Source organism: Aethalodelphis obliquidens, unplaced genomic scaffold (assembly GCF_003676395.1).
Source record: "Aethalodelphis obliquidens isolate GAN/ISIS:26980383/991018 unplaced genomic scaffold, ASM367639v1 scaffold64, whole genome shotgun sequence".
In the NCBI taxonomy this organism is placed as follows: Eukaryota; Metazoa; Chordata; class Mammalia; order Artiodactyla; family Delphinidae; genus Aethalodelphis; species Aethalodelphis obliquidens.
Genome location: NW_020838008.1, coordinates 10662074 through 10675492, shown reverse-complemented (window position 1 = coordinate 10675492; position 13419 = coordinate 10662074). Strand labels below are relative to the sequence as shown.

At 38.1% G+C, this 13419-nt stretch overlaps 1 long non-coding RNA gene across 1 annotated transcript; it reads left to right on the top strand.

Annotated features, from left to right (window-relative positions):
- The first annotated feature begins 5976 nt into the window (after positions 1-5976).
- Positions 5977-11590, top strand: LOC113610612 (uncharacterized). The gene is made up of 2 exons (XR_003429146.1): positions 5977-8954; positions 9798-11590. It is a non-coding gene; the product is annotated as an uncharacterized LOC113610612 (long non-coding RNA).
- Positions 11591-13419: the final 1829 nt, after the last annotated feature.

Genomic DNA, 13419 nt, shown 5'->3' with positions numbered 1-13419 from the left:
CATGAATAAAGAGAAACTAAATTGTGCTGCTAAAAATAGTAATTCCCAAATAAGAAAGAGGAATTAGAAGAAAAAGTCAAGCTGAATTTATTTTATCCACAGAACCTGCTTTAAGGGGGATTATGAAACTATCACTAAATAAAGGCTTTGACAGAGGAGGTAGAATAGCACTTGAGGGACCCATCGACCACTTTGGGATACATAGCACATGCGAAGTAAACTTCAGACTTCAGCTATTTGCTTCCTGTTGCCTCCCCATTAAAATCTTTGTCCATGCCAATACTCTCAGTATGCTGCTCACTGAGATGCTCTTAGACTTTACTGGGTTCCTGTACTTCCCTATTCCTCATCCTGTGCTCAGCTCTGAGTCCAGAGAGGGGATCTTCATATCGTGGATCGTGGTTCAGAGAAAGTCTTCATTCTGAAAAACCTGGTTTGCTAAGCCAAATTAGTTTGCCATGAAATTTTCGGAAGTTCACGTCCACACTTTAGATTTCCATCTGTTCTGCCAATGATGTTCTAGACCATTATTCCTGTATGTAATGGGTATACCACTGGTGGTAGAAGAGAGGATTTTAGGTGGTAGTAGATAAATGTTTATTTTGACTGCTTGTACTTAAAAAAAAAATTAATTAATTAATTTATTTTGGGCTGTGTTGGGTCTTCGTTGCAGTGCACGGGCTTCTCATTGCAGTAACTTCTCTTCTTGCAGAGCACGGGCTCTAGGCACACGGGCTTCAGTAGTCGTGGCACACGGGCTCAATATTTGTGGCTCGTGGGCTCTAGAGCACAAGCTCAGTAGTTGTGTCACATGGGCTTAGTTGCTCCGCAGCATGTGGGATCTTTGTGGACCAGGGGTCGAACCCGTGTCCCCTGCATTGGCAGGCGGATTCTTAACCACTGCGCCACCAGGGAAGCCCCTGATTGTTCTTTTAATGCATATAAAAATATGAGTTTTCCATTTATGACAGTGATGTAAAGTTTCTTCTTTAAACACATTTAAATGAAAAATATGAGCTATTGAAAGATATATTAATAAGAATTCTGGAGGAACTCAGGTATGGTAAAAAAAACAGGAAATTGGCATGTGAGGATTGGGAAGCACTGTTAAATACTCTAGGCCATCACCTTGCTTACCCTTAGGCCCGTAAACTAGTCAGATTCTCTCAAAAGTCAGGACGTCCTTGGCATTTTGGCCTTTACCTTAAGAATGTCAGGCAATGATGAGGAAATACACCTCAGGAGATTCTAGGAGATCTTTGACGTGGACAGTGGTGATAAATATGAAAGAAGGAGTCACAGGGTATGATGGAAATAGAGGAAAGGACACTGAAATTTAGCAGTTGGGATTTGGAAATGTTTACTGAAAGAAGAAGAATTTACTGGGATGAACAGGAGATAGCCAGGTAGAGAAGAAGAGGAAAGGAATGATGTATTCCAAGCTTATTTCTCAAACCACAATTCCCAATTGTGAGCTTTTGGGCTTAGTCTGGAGGAGATGGGAAGAACCAGGCTCTCTGAAACTTCATTCCTGGCATTCAAGTGTATGTAGCTTGATTTTTACTGCTTCCCCTGCAGAGGATGGAACAGGGTAATGGTCTCCTCTATGATCGGTCACACCCAATGGGAGACAGGGCAACAGCAAAAGAGGTGAACCACCTAAGGGATCACCACTCACCTGAAATAAAGTTGCAGGAATGAGAAGGGATTTCTCCCTGTATTTAATACATTCCAGAAATGTCAGATTTCGCTGTCTGAGACTGTCTTACAGTAGGGGAACTATGCATTCCTAAGGGGTCTACTAAAACCCCTGCAATACTTGGAGGGGTGATGAGGGAGCAATGCTGGAGATCTTGCTCTTCTCAGCAGAGTTTGCATCTTTCCCTCTTAAGTCAGGCATGTTTGATAGAAAAGTGAACTACTGGCAGCCTCAGCTTGGAGAAAGAGGTTTGAGTTCCTTTTCAAACTTTTTCAGAATGACATAGAACAGGGATGTCTAATAGAAATATAACGTGAGCCACACAGATCATTATAAGTTTTTAATAAAGACATTATAAAAGTAAAAGGAAAGAGGTGAAATTAATTTTAATAATATATTTTGTTTAACTCAACATATCTAAAACATTTTAACATATAATAAATATGTAAAATACTGAAATGTTTTGCATCTCCTTTCATGTACATATTTGCTCTCTGGGGCATATTTTCCACCTACATATAGAACATGTCAATTAGGATATTAAATTGTCCTTGAAAATAATATTTAGATTTCATAATATTGAAAAACTAAATTTATATATCCAAAATGCCTCAAACATGCTTAAAGTTTTCCAATAACTGAATTAAATATTAGTTTAATATAAAATAATTATACTTATTTTTTCAATTAACTTAAGTTAAACAAAAATAAAATTTCAGTTTCTCAGTTCCACTAGCCATGTGTCGGTACACTATTGCACTTGAGGCTAGTGGCAACTGTATTTGGATCATAAGGTAGAAGAAAAAATCAAAATAAATTTTTGGGGTCACTTTTACTTCCTTTACTTCTGTAATGATTACCAAGGTAGGAATTTCAGAGCAGGCTGGGTAATGAAAGCACATTGGACAAAGGCTCAGAAACCCTTGTTCTAGACCAGGCTCCATCATTGATCATGCTCTCCTGTAATTTGAGGAGAATGATACCTGCTTCTCTGCCTTGTTGGTTTTTGCATTAGATGCTTTGGAGATCCAATAATGTCCTAAATGACAAATTTCCGGGGTTTGAATTGTCCTCAGGTATCTTAACCAATGGTTCTCAAATGCTTGTCCACAGACCAAGTGTTTTTTCCCCACATGATTTTCCTCCATATTTTTAAGCTTTTTATTTTCATCAAAACCTTTCTTAAATGAATTTACCAACTCCAATTCCTTCAACAATTTTTCCCCCAGGTCAGGGTTTTAATTTCACTATCATGGTTTTTCTCAAGTGAACATGTTCTTGTTTGTCTCTATTTTTCTTAATTGCAATATCTTGAACTGAATGCACTTAAGATAAGACTTGACCAGTGTAAGGTAGAGTAGGGCAGTCATCTTCCTGATCCAGATACCATGCTTCTATTAATGCAGTCTTTAGCTTTTGTATTTGCTTGCTTTTCAATTTTTTTTTCTTTTTTGGTAGCCATAGTCAATTGACTCATATCAAGCTTATCAGTAACTGAAACCCCTGTTTGCCCTCTTCCTGTACTTGTTTGATTAATTTTGTTGCACTTTCTGAAATACCTCATTTTTTTTTTGAAAAAAACCAAAAACAAAAAACGCAACAGTTGATCTTGCCTCTACACCTGCCTCTATGTTTTCTTACCTATCCAACATTTTAAGCCATATTGTGTTCAATTTGAACAGGGGGTGTAAAGGGGCTTGAGAAGTCTTAGGGAAGTGCCTCTCAGACTTTAACAAACGCGTATCTATACTGGGGATCTTGTTAAAATGCTAATTCTGATTCAGGAGATCTGGGGCAGGGTCCAAGATTTTACATTTCTAACAAGCTCCCATAGATTACATTTTGTACCAGAAAATCTTGGAGTATCTGAAGGGTTTTCTTACAACTAATCTTCCTTCCATATTTTCTTCATTATCAGATGAATATGCATTTTCTTACTGTAAACCAGCTCTGAGATCCTTTAAAATCTTAGCTGGGGCTTATGTATGCAGAGTTTTGAGATTCTCAGTTCTTTAAGGGAAGGAGCCATGTATACTCTTCTTTTGGGCTACCTCATAGTCTGGTAAAATAAGAGTGTTAATAAATGGTGCTGATTTTTACTGAGTTTGTTTGGCTCCCTGGTGAGAGCTGGAAAAGGCCACAATCATGCAAACCTTACTGAGGAGGCAGGGGCAACTACCACCAACGTGGTTGTCAATCTCTGCAAAATACGTCTTCAATTGACCTTGTATCAGATTTCATTTTTAATTTCCTCAGTTCTAATTCATTTTGTCAAAATTAAAAAGAAGTAAATGCAAAATGTAAATATTGGAGATCATTTAATTTCATCGGTGGGTGGAAGAGAGGAAGGCTGAAAGAAGGTGTGAAGGTTCCTGCACTGGGTGAGGAAACTACTTGTGGAAAACTGAATTTAGTCCTGTTGGAAGATTCGGGGCTCCTCAATGCCGTTTATACTCTCAGATGCAGACCCAAAGTGAGGTAAAAAGTGGGTGCTTTTTCTTCTTCAGAATGGAAATTTGCCCTATATATTTTTTTCCCACTCCTTTCTTTATCATCTCTAGATCTACGTTTTCCCTTAGATGCCCCTCTCCTTCCTCTACTGTTACAGCTTTTTTTCTTCTTAATCTTCTTGGGTTCATCTAGCCTTGTACTGCATTTATCACACTCTGAAAATCTACTGTTTGTCAAAGTGTCTTTCTAGTAATACAGATAGCCCTCACTCGATACCTTTAATGTGGTTTCTGTAGAGTCATATAGAGCAGCATTGCTTTATGGAAATGAATTTGACTGAATCTTCTTCTTCACCAAAGCAAGGCTGATAGGAGGTATGGAAAACCACGTGTACTTCACACTTACATGTGTGAAAGGGGCCTGTTGGAGTGTTTTTCGCTCTCTACTAAATCTCAGAGGTGGTGCTGAGTAACTGTCAGAGGCATGAGCTGTTAAGAAGTCCCAATTTGGCTGGCTCTGTGCAATCAAATGCAGCCAGCCCTGTTTGTATGTGAAAGGACTGGGTTTTCCCCAAGCTGTTGGTAATGATGCAAGAACAGACTTTCCCCTCTCTGGCTCCCTGGAGTAAAATGGCTGCCAAGGTATTTGGAATAGAACTTGAAAATGTACTCATCACTGGAAGACAGTAACAAGGATCCTTTGATATTTTTGTGTTCACCATGATCACCTAGCATCCACTTCCTTCTTAGGTAAGGATTCTGAAACATCATCGGTTGATGCAAGCTTGTGACCTGGCTACCTCTGCTCAGGATACAATGTGGAGGAGGGGCGCAGGCGGCCCTATTTGGATTGGGAGTCCTTAAGGAACAGAAGTTTACAGAAGAGTTCTAGTGGAGCCCATCAGGGAGCAGAAAGAAACCAAACACAATGGGGAATGGTTAACAATTAAAACCAGCCCTTGCTTGTGTGGTCCTGTGTTTCACCACATCATTCTAATAAAATGGACTGCTGGGAGGAAGAATGGATTTCTGATAGTTTATGAAGCCAAAAACCTGTTGAAGACTCTTTATAAGGTAGTGGGGAAAATGGCAAAACCCTCAAAATTTCAGGGAAGTTACTTAACAGCTCTGATTACCACAGGCCACCAGGCTGTTGGGTCATGGGATCATGGCTGCACGATGAAGAAAATAGGAGGTGGGCTGAGCCAGACTCAGAAACAATTCCAAAATGCACTAGGACTTTCCAGGAGGCTAGTTCTTTTTATTTTTAAAAAAACAAAGCTTATTTATTTTTTTGCATTGAAAATTAACCTATGCTCATTAAAAATATCATAAAATGTCAATAAGAAGAAAAATAAACAGTATAAATTCTGCTTCCACCAACTAGAGTCAACCCCCATTCACACTGTGGTGCATTATTTTTGTTGTTGTTCTCTATGCTTTGAACAAAAACATAATTATGTCCATATGGTAGATATAATTTTGACTCCTTTTTAAATTTTAGCTTGTCAAAGTCTATTTTGTGTTGTTTCAAAGTTGTCACGCACAATTTGTCATGTACGTTTTAATGACTGCTTTTGTAAGTTTGAGCCAAAAATTACTTATTCATTCCTATGCTGTTAGGCTTTTTTTTTTTTTTTTTTTTATTATAACTACTGAGGCCACGTGTCTTGAACATTTTGGATTAATTCCCCAAAATTAATTCTCGGGGAGGTTATTTACTTTTCTGTGATGGGCAGAGTCTAGTGGATCTATGATTGAATTCTTATGTGATTTAAGAGAATAGTGTTGTCTAGGCCAGTATCTGCAAGGCCAGTATACTGTCTAGGCCAGTATCTAGTATTGCCAACCTAGTGGCACTTGAATCACCCAAGTCCCTCTCTGCTCCAGCCTTACCTGCAACCAGCAGGCTCAGTCCTGTCCGACCAGCCCAAGGGAGAGGGATCTTGGGGATTAAAGAAACAGGAACTAACTGCTCTTCTGAGTGCAGTATGCAAATTGATTCAAGAGAGCCCCTGGGACATGCTGTGCTCAGTGAGCTGAAATCCCCCCTTTTAGTGCTCTTATGGTTAGGCCCTGTGGGGGAATCGGGTTGAGGGGAGTGGGTTTGTTTACTAGCCCTGTAATCTTGGGCAAGTCTCTTAACCCCCCCGAGACTCAGTTTTTCCATCTGGTACTCAACCGCTTGAAGGGTTGATGTAACAATTAGAGAAAATGTTTGTAAAAGAATTAACACAGCGCCCGATCTGTGATGAATACTCAGTAAAAGTTAGCTAGCACCCTCCTCCTCGTTGTTGTTGCTGTGTCCTGCTAACCTCTTTTCCCGAGGCCTTCATTCTGCCTCCCACAGCCCTTCAAATACCCCCAGCCACAGGCTTTCTGGAATCAGGTTGTTTCACCCCCTGATAAAGAATTTTGGCACTCTAGCTGATCTGACCACCAGACTTGCCCACCTCCAGAAAATGACATCTCTTCAGACTGGTTCCCTTTACTTCTACCTGAGCTTACCTGAGCGTCTACTTTTCTTTACTTCTATCTGAGCTTAAACTTTATGTATTGGCTAAGGCAAGAACTTTATGTTTAGGGAGGAGAGTATAATTATGTACTGTATACCATATATCTGTGGTAAATTGGGCCCTATACAAAACATATAGAGAACTGTGTTTATTAACTTTATTTAGAGTCAGGACACCCAACTCTGGTTAGGTGGTAGTTGGATAAGTCAGACCTGGGCAGTGGAAGAACCAAATCACACAAACTAGAAATTTCCACTTGGCTGAGCTGTATAATCTGGGCAGGCCTCAGGTGTGAGTCAGGGGAAGAAATCTGGAAGGACAAATGCCATATCAGAGGATATTTCATGACTGGTGATTATTAGAGGTCCAGGTTGGAGAAAGGCAATTGTGATGTAGAAGGCCTAACTTAGGATTTGTTCACTGAAAAGGAGGCTAGGAGCAGGAGGAGAACATGAAACAGGAATTACATAGATTTGTGTCATAATAGCAAAAACAACAACTATATTAGCTTAATAATTCTAATAGCTTGCTATATGCCAGTCCCTGTACTTATATTAAGATATTTACATATACTATCCATCCAAATCTCATTTAATAGGTATTAATATCATCTTCATTTTCCTGATGAGAAAACTGAGTCTTAGACGAAGTAATTTGCTCAAGGTTATAGGCATGTCATTAGCAAAGCAGGGATTTGAATTTAGATGTGTTTTTCTCTAAAGCTTGGATTCAGATAAATAGATCTGGCAGCACTAGAAGATTAAATGCAGTGGGGGTTAGGGGGACTGGATGCACAGTGACCACTAATGGAGTGACTTTTAGTATTCAAGAGAGCTATGAGCATCTAAAGTAAGGGAGCTGCAGTAGGGATGGAGAGGAAGATACACATACAAGATCAGGTAGGAAGGTATACTCCAACAGTGGCTTCCAAATCTCGATGAGTATCAGATTCTTTGTGGAAGTTCTGTATATTTATTTTTGAAAGTAGATTCCCACAGCATACCTCAGGCCTTCTGAATCAGAATCTCTGGGGCAGGGCTTCGTATTTATACAAAGCACCCTAGTTCTGAAGCTCTGCCAGGTTTAAGAACCACAGATCTATTGGCCTTGATTTAGATGTTTGGGGTGGAATATGAGAGATGGAAGATTCTAGGACGACATCCAAATTTCTGAATTTTGTGACTGAGTGAATTATGGGCACACTCCACTAAGCTAAGAAATAGCAATAGTTTTGAAGGATAAGATGCTGAGTTCAGTTTTGGACATGTTGAGATGGACCAGTCCTGTGGGGAGTTGGATACCAGAGTCTAAAGCTTGGAGGAGAGGCCAAGGCTGAAAATTTAGATATGGAGGTCATTGGTATTTGGAGGGTGGTTGCTGTATATTTTACATGGAATTTTCAAAATATCCAAACCTTCAATTTTTTCTCAATCATCAAATAGTCACTCTACATCTTAAGTACATTCCCTTTCTGACTCTTTTTCTGACTCTTGACCGAGTCTATTGTTTTTTAAATTTAAGTAACCACTTCTTTATAGCTCCTTCAGAGTCATGCACTGTTATAAGTACTTATTTGCATCATCTCATGGGATTCAAACCAACCACTTGTTAAAGTAAAATTTATTATCCCTATATTTTAGATGAAGAGATTTAGGGAGGCTATGTAATTTGCCTAAAGTAATATAGAATCAAATGGTTGAGTCAGAATTTGAACCTAAGATTCCTTCTGACTCCCGCTTCAGAGCTTTTTGGCTATTTCACAATAGAGCTGTTCCCAGGTCAAGCAGACAATACTCATATTACCTTTGCAAAAGAAGCAATGCAATCTACCATCAGTAAATTTTACAGGCTAATTCCAAAGTATGCTTAAATACAGAAAAATACATTTAGAAAAAATGAGTTCAATGTTTTTGGAGGCACGGGATGCTTAGTAAATAATACTTATTTAATAAAATGAGTTTATGTGTACTTTCCTGGGACCATTAGGATTGAACTGATCAACGTACCTTTTGAACTTTGTCTAATAGCACATGGAGTAGTTTACATTTTCTGTACTCTCAGAGAAAGGGGGTGGGGAGGGGTATAGTATTGGTTTTATGGCTCAGGAAATTCTGTTGCATGGTTTGGCCTTCCAGGATTTTCCCAACTTTGTGTTGTATATTCAGATTTGGGTTGAAATTAAAATGGGCTCTTGGTAAGCTCAAGTTGAAAATATGTCTCAGCACTAACATTGTTATTCTTTAGATTTGGATAAATACAGACAACTGCCACGTCTTCTTGGTAGCACTGGTAAGTATGAGAAGGCCTGGTTAAAAATATGCAGGCCATTATGAAGATTGGCAGGTTAGAGTTGATACACTAAAAGAAATTACATTCTTTTCCACAAGATGAGTCATACAGCTGAAACTGTGTGGTATATCATCTGGGCCAACAAACATAATAATGGTATTTAACCTTCAAGTGATAGATATCTAAGATAACACTACACCTAGATGACAACTCAGGTGACAATAGCCCAGCTTTTTTGGAATGGAAACAGAAGAAATGCTAATTGAGCAATTATTTTTTCATAGGGAACTCAAATAAGGTAACACTATTAGAGCTTTAATAATCCCCAATAAACTCTGGTTACTAAAATTCAAGATAAAAATAACTTCTACCCGTATGTAAAATATGGAACTATTTGGGCTATGATCAAGGAGAAAAGGTCTGTCAGTTAATTAAGAGTTAGGTAGCTAGAATTTGCCCCCAGATCCAGGTAAGCATAAGGTAAGGGAAAACTCACCTAGCTGTGAAAAGGCAAACTTACCGTCAAGTTTGTTTTCCCTAGCCCCACCCAGCCAATTGCATTCCTATTGCCCAGGTGTGCCTGTTTATCCCCAAGTCCCAGCCACACCTACTCCCTGTTCTAACCCCACACCAAGGAACATATAAAAAGCCCCTCCCTTTAGATCTCAGAGCACATATCTTGGAGTCACTATTGATTCTTGACCTACTTCCCCTTGTCCATCCTGTCTAGACAGGTATACCAACGTCTTTTCTATTCTACACTCGGCACATAGTAGTTGTGAAATATCTGTTTGTGCCTAGATTTGGTATTGACTCTTGTTTTTCTGTTCTTCCACATCTTAGCTTGTACCTTTGATCTCATTTCATAACCTCTTGATTTTGTCCTTCGGTATTTGGTTGTGAAGACCCTCAGGAGGCGGGAGAGTTCAACGCAAAGAACACAGGATTTGGGATCAGAAAGACCCAAGTTCAGATCTTTGTTCCATATTTACCAGTTTTGTAAACTCTAAGAAATCACTCCCTTTATTTGGCCCTTAATTTTATATCTTGAAAATTGGAGTTAAAAATGTCTGTATTATAGAGTTATTGTTGGGATGAAAATCAAAATAAATACAAAGAACTTGGCACCCTTTTGGTGCTCAATCAATATTTCAATATTTGTTGAATGGCCATTTCCTGTCTCCTCATGTCTGCGACCAGATCCAAATTCAGTCATTTATTTGATTCCATTCATTCTGGACTGGGGAATAAAGTCAAGAATTATGCTTAGAAAGCATTTATAACACTAGTAACTCGAGAGAGGTTTATAGACCATCTCATTTACTGGAGCTAAAGCTATCTGTCAGGGCCAGATTAAAACACAGACAAGACCTATGCACAGGTGAGATAAAGGTGCCCCTCCACATATTCCACATGTAAGTTAAAATTTAAAAAAATAAAAATGTCTAACAAAGCCCAATAATGTTCTTTTTTTTCCCCATGATGTCTGCTCTGCAGCTTTTTAAAAATATCAAATTCTTAAAAACAATAACAACAACCAGTTTTAAAATTGGTCTGAGATTGCCCTTGCAGGCCTTTCCTGCTCACAGTAGCTGAGGCAGGTAGAATAGGGGAGAAGGATTATCAACCAATCAATGTTTTTTAAACCCCTGAGATAAAATTTTTTTGAGAGTTTACTCTATTTGGACCCTTAAAAAAAAACTGTTAGCTTCCATCTTCTGTGTGTATTTTGTCTATTTGGCCCAGGTTTCTATTACTTGTGACACTGAAATAAGAGTTTTCTCCAATATTAATCCTTAGACTTTCTGCATGTCCCAACTTGTTAAAGTCTTGTGTTAATGCAAGCTCATGGCAAACAATGTGGATTGAATACCCAACAGACATTCCCCTCATAATTCCTTGCCAAGAGAACCCCAATACTGTTCAGTTATTAGGCCCATGTTCTTTATTGATACCTCCTTAGCCTCAGTGGGTGAATGAGGATTAGGTTAAGGCAATCCTGGTGTAATTCCTTTTCTTCTTGCTAATGTTTGATTTTATACAGGGGCAATCTTGCTTGAGAAATGTGAAGGCAAGTAATGGAACTTTTAGGTTTCCTTTGCTCTGCAAATGGACAAAAGGTTCATACTTTCCTGAATCTGGTCATTGTTGGACGATGACTGGTGCCATGGAAGCTCTCTTGAGATCATGAGAAAATGAATATGAGGACAAAACTGACATGCTAAGAATGGCAGAGGAAAATATGGCAAGAACCTCGATCCTTGATGTCACTGAGTCACTGACTGAATTTATGCTGGAACTATTAGAAATCAGTCCTTATTGTTGAAGATACTTTTAGTCATGTTTTCTATTACAAGCATTTAAAAGCATCCTAGGTAATTAATGTTAAAGGCATCTCTCACAATTTTTACTTATTTTTCAGAAACGCTTACTAGAAATTGCTATTGCTGGTTATAAGATTTATTCTAAATAGATTGAATTTTCTAAAAGATTGTCAATCTCTCTAAAAATAAAAGCATGACTTGATCAGCAATTGTTTAGTCTGGTATTTCTCAAATTTCTATTATTTACATCCCAGTTTTATGATTTTGTCATATCCTTGTGTCATCTATACTAATAAAAATATTTTTCTTTAAGTTGTTCCTTCTTTTTAGTATTAAATACATCTATTTAAAAATAAACTTTCTTATTAACTAAAATTGAAAACCAGTATTATTTGCCTTAAATAGAAGATAATCATAAAAAGAAATACCATGAACTGAGTAATGTTATTAAATTCTTGCCAGATATAGTTTCCTGTGAAGACTGAGCTGGAGGCCTGCTATTTCTGTTGAAAGGAGACACTAGGGAGGGTTCCTGAAGTGGTAAAATAATCCCTATGCCAACTGGTACTATTTCTTTGCCATAACCGGAAGAACTAAAAAAGAATGTCAAGGGGGATATCTATTACTAGCTGAATTTATCTAAATGTCATGCCGGTGCCTTCTAAAATCGTCTGGTATGCCACCAGTGCTCTGATTGCCCCTAAAACTGACTTGCCAGATAGCTTTCAAGGGCCTGGCACACTGAGCAATACCTCCTGCAGAAAGGCTCACAGTAACCTTGAGGAGAGGAAAAAAGACCTAAGAATCAGCCTTTGTTGTGATCATGAAAGGTCATAAGAAGCCAATGTTGCAATGTTTTATTATACTTGATAGTAAAGCAAAGACAAGTAGTCATTTATTATTCTCTCCATGTCAATGTTTTTTTACCTTTTGGAATCAGTTGCTGCATTGAGAATTTTTGGACAACTATGGTACTTCTACTCAGGAAAATGCACAACTGTACGCACACACACACACACACAATTTTCACAGACAATCAGAAGGTCCACAGACCTTAGACTAAGAACCAGCATTCTATATATTTTACACACGTTCTCCTACAGCCCACCATGTGACTCAGTTCAATACAAATTGCAGCTGAGAGCAAAACATGGTTTTCTGAATATGTCTAAGAATGAGTAAGAGTAGTAGGTTAATTTAAATGCACTAAACTGGAGACTTACTCTCCCTTAAACATCTACTTTGAATAGACATAGGTTACACTGGTATTGCCTTCCAGGAGGTTTCGAGAGACGAGGCCAGGTTCTATAAAAGAGTATCAGCCAACTCTACAAAGTCATCCTTCTGAAGTTTGAAATACCACTGAATGTACCTAGTAAAATTATCCCTGGGCAAGCAGACTCCCAAGCCTGGGTGGAGTTCATAAGAGTTACTTAGGTAAAATAAACAAAAAAGACAGAAACTTTGGATTGCCTTTGTCTGAACTTGAGTGTCTGGATGGATCAGCAAAAGCAGCAAACCACACACCTGCTTGTCAAAGCAAAGAGAAACCTAACAGGCACCTGTTTCTTACACTGTCAACTCAGTGTAAGATCTGCAAAGATCTCTCAGGATTCTAATTTATGATGGCCCAGCAGTCCTTAAAAACACCCCCTCCTTTTTTTCCAGCCAAATAGCTCTACCTTTAAAAGGCACAGGATGAGTAGCAAGATGAAATGAACCATTTTAATCTCTAATTTCAAATGATAATATTAAAAACATTCAGTAGTAGGACTAAGACATTAACTATGTAATAAAACCTAGAATAGTTTTTGGACCAAATTTTAATGGGTTATGAAATCACAAATTAAGCTTTTTAATTTTTTTCTCTAAATTTGGTATTAGATTGAGCTAATGGTTAATTTTTTAAATTTGTAAATGATTCAATTAAAACACGTTCCTTCCAAACATTACAAAAAATGGATTTAAAGTATTTGATCTTGAAGAGGAGATCTAATTGGTGATGTTCACCTGATACAATTCTTTACATAACAGATGTTAGAAAAATACTAAAAAACCTTGTAAAAGGTGAGTTGCTCATTATCTTCAAGTTACTTGATTTATACAATATTAAGAACCACTTGCAATTTTCCTTTAGTTTT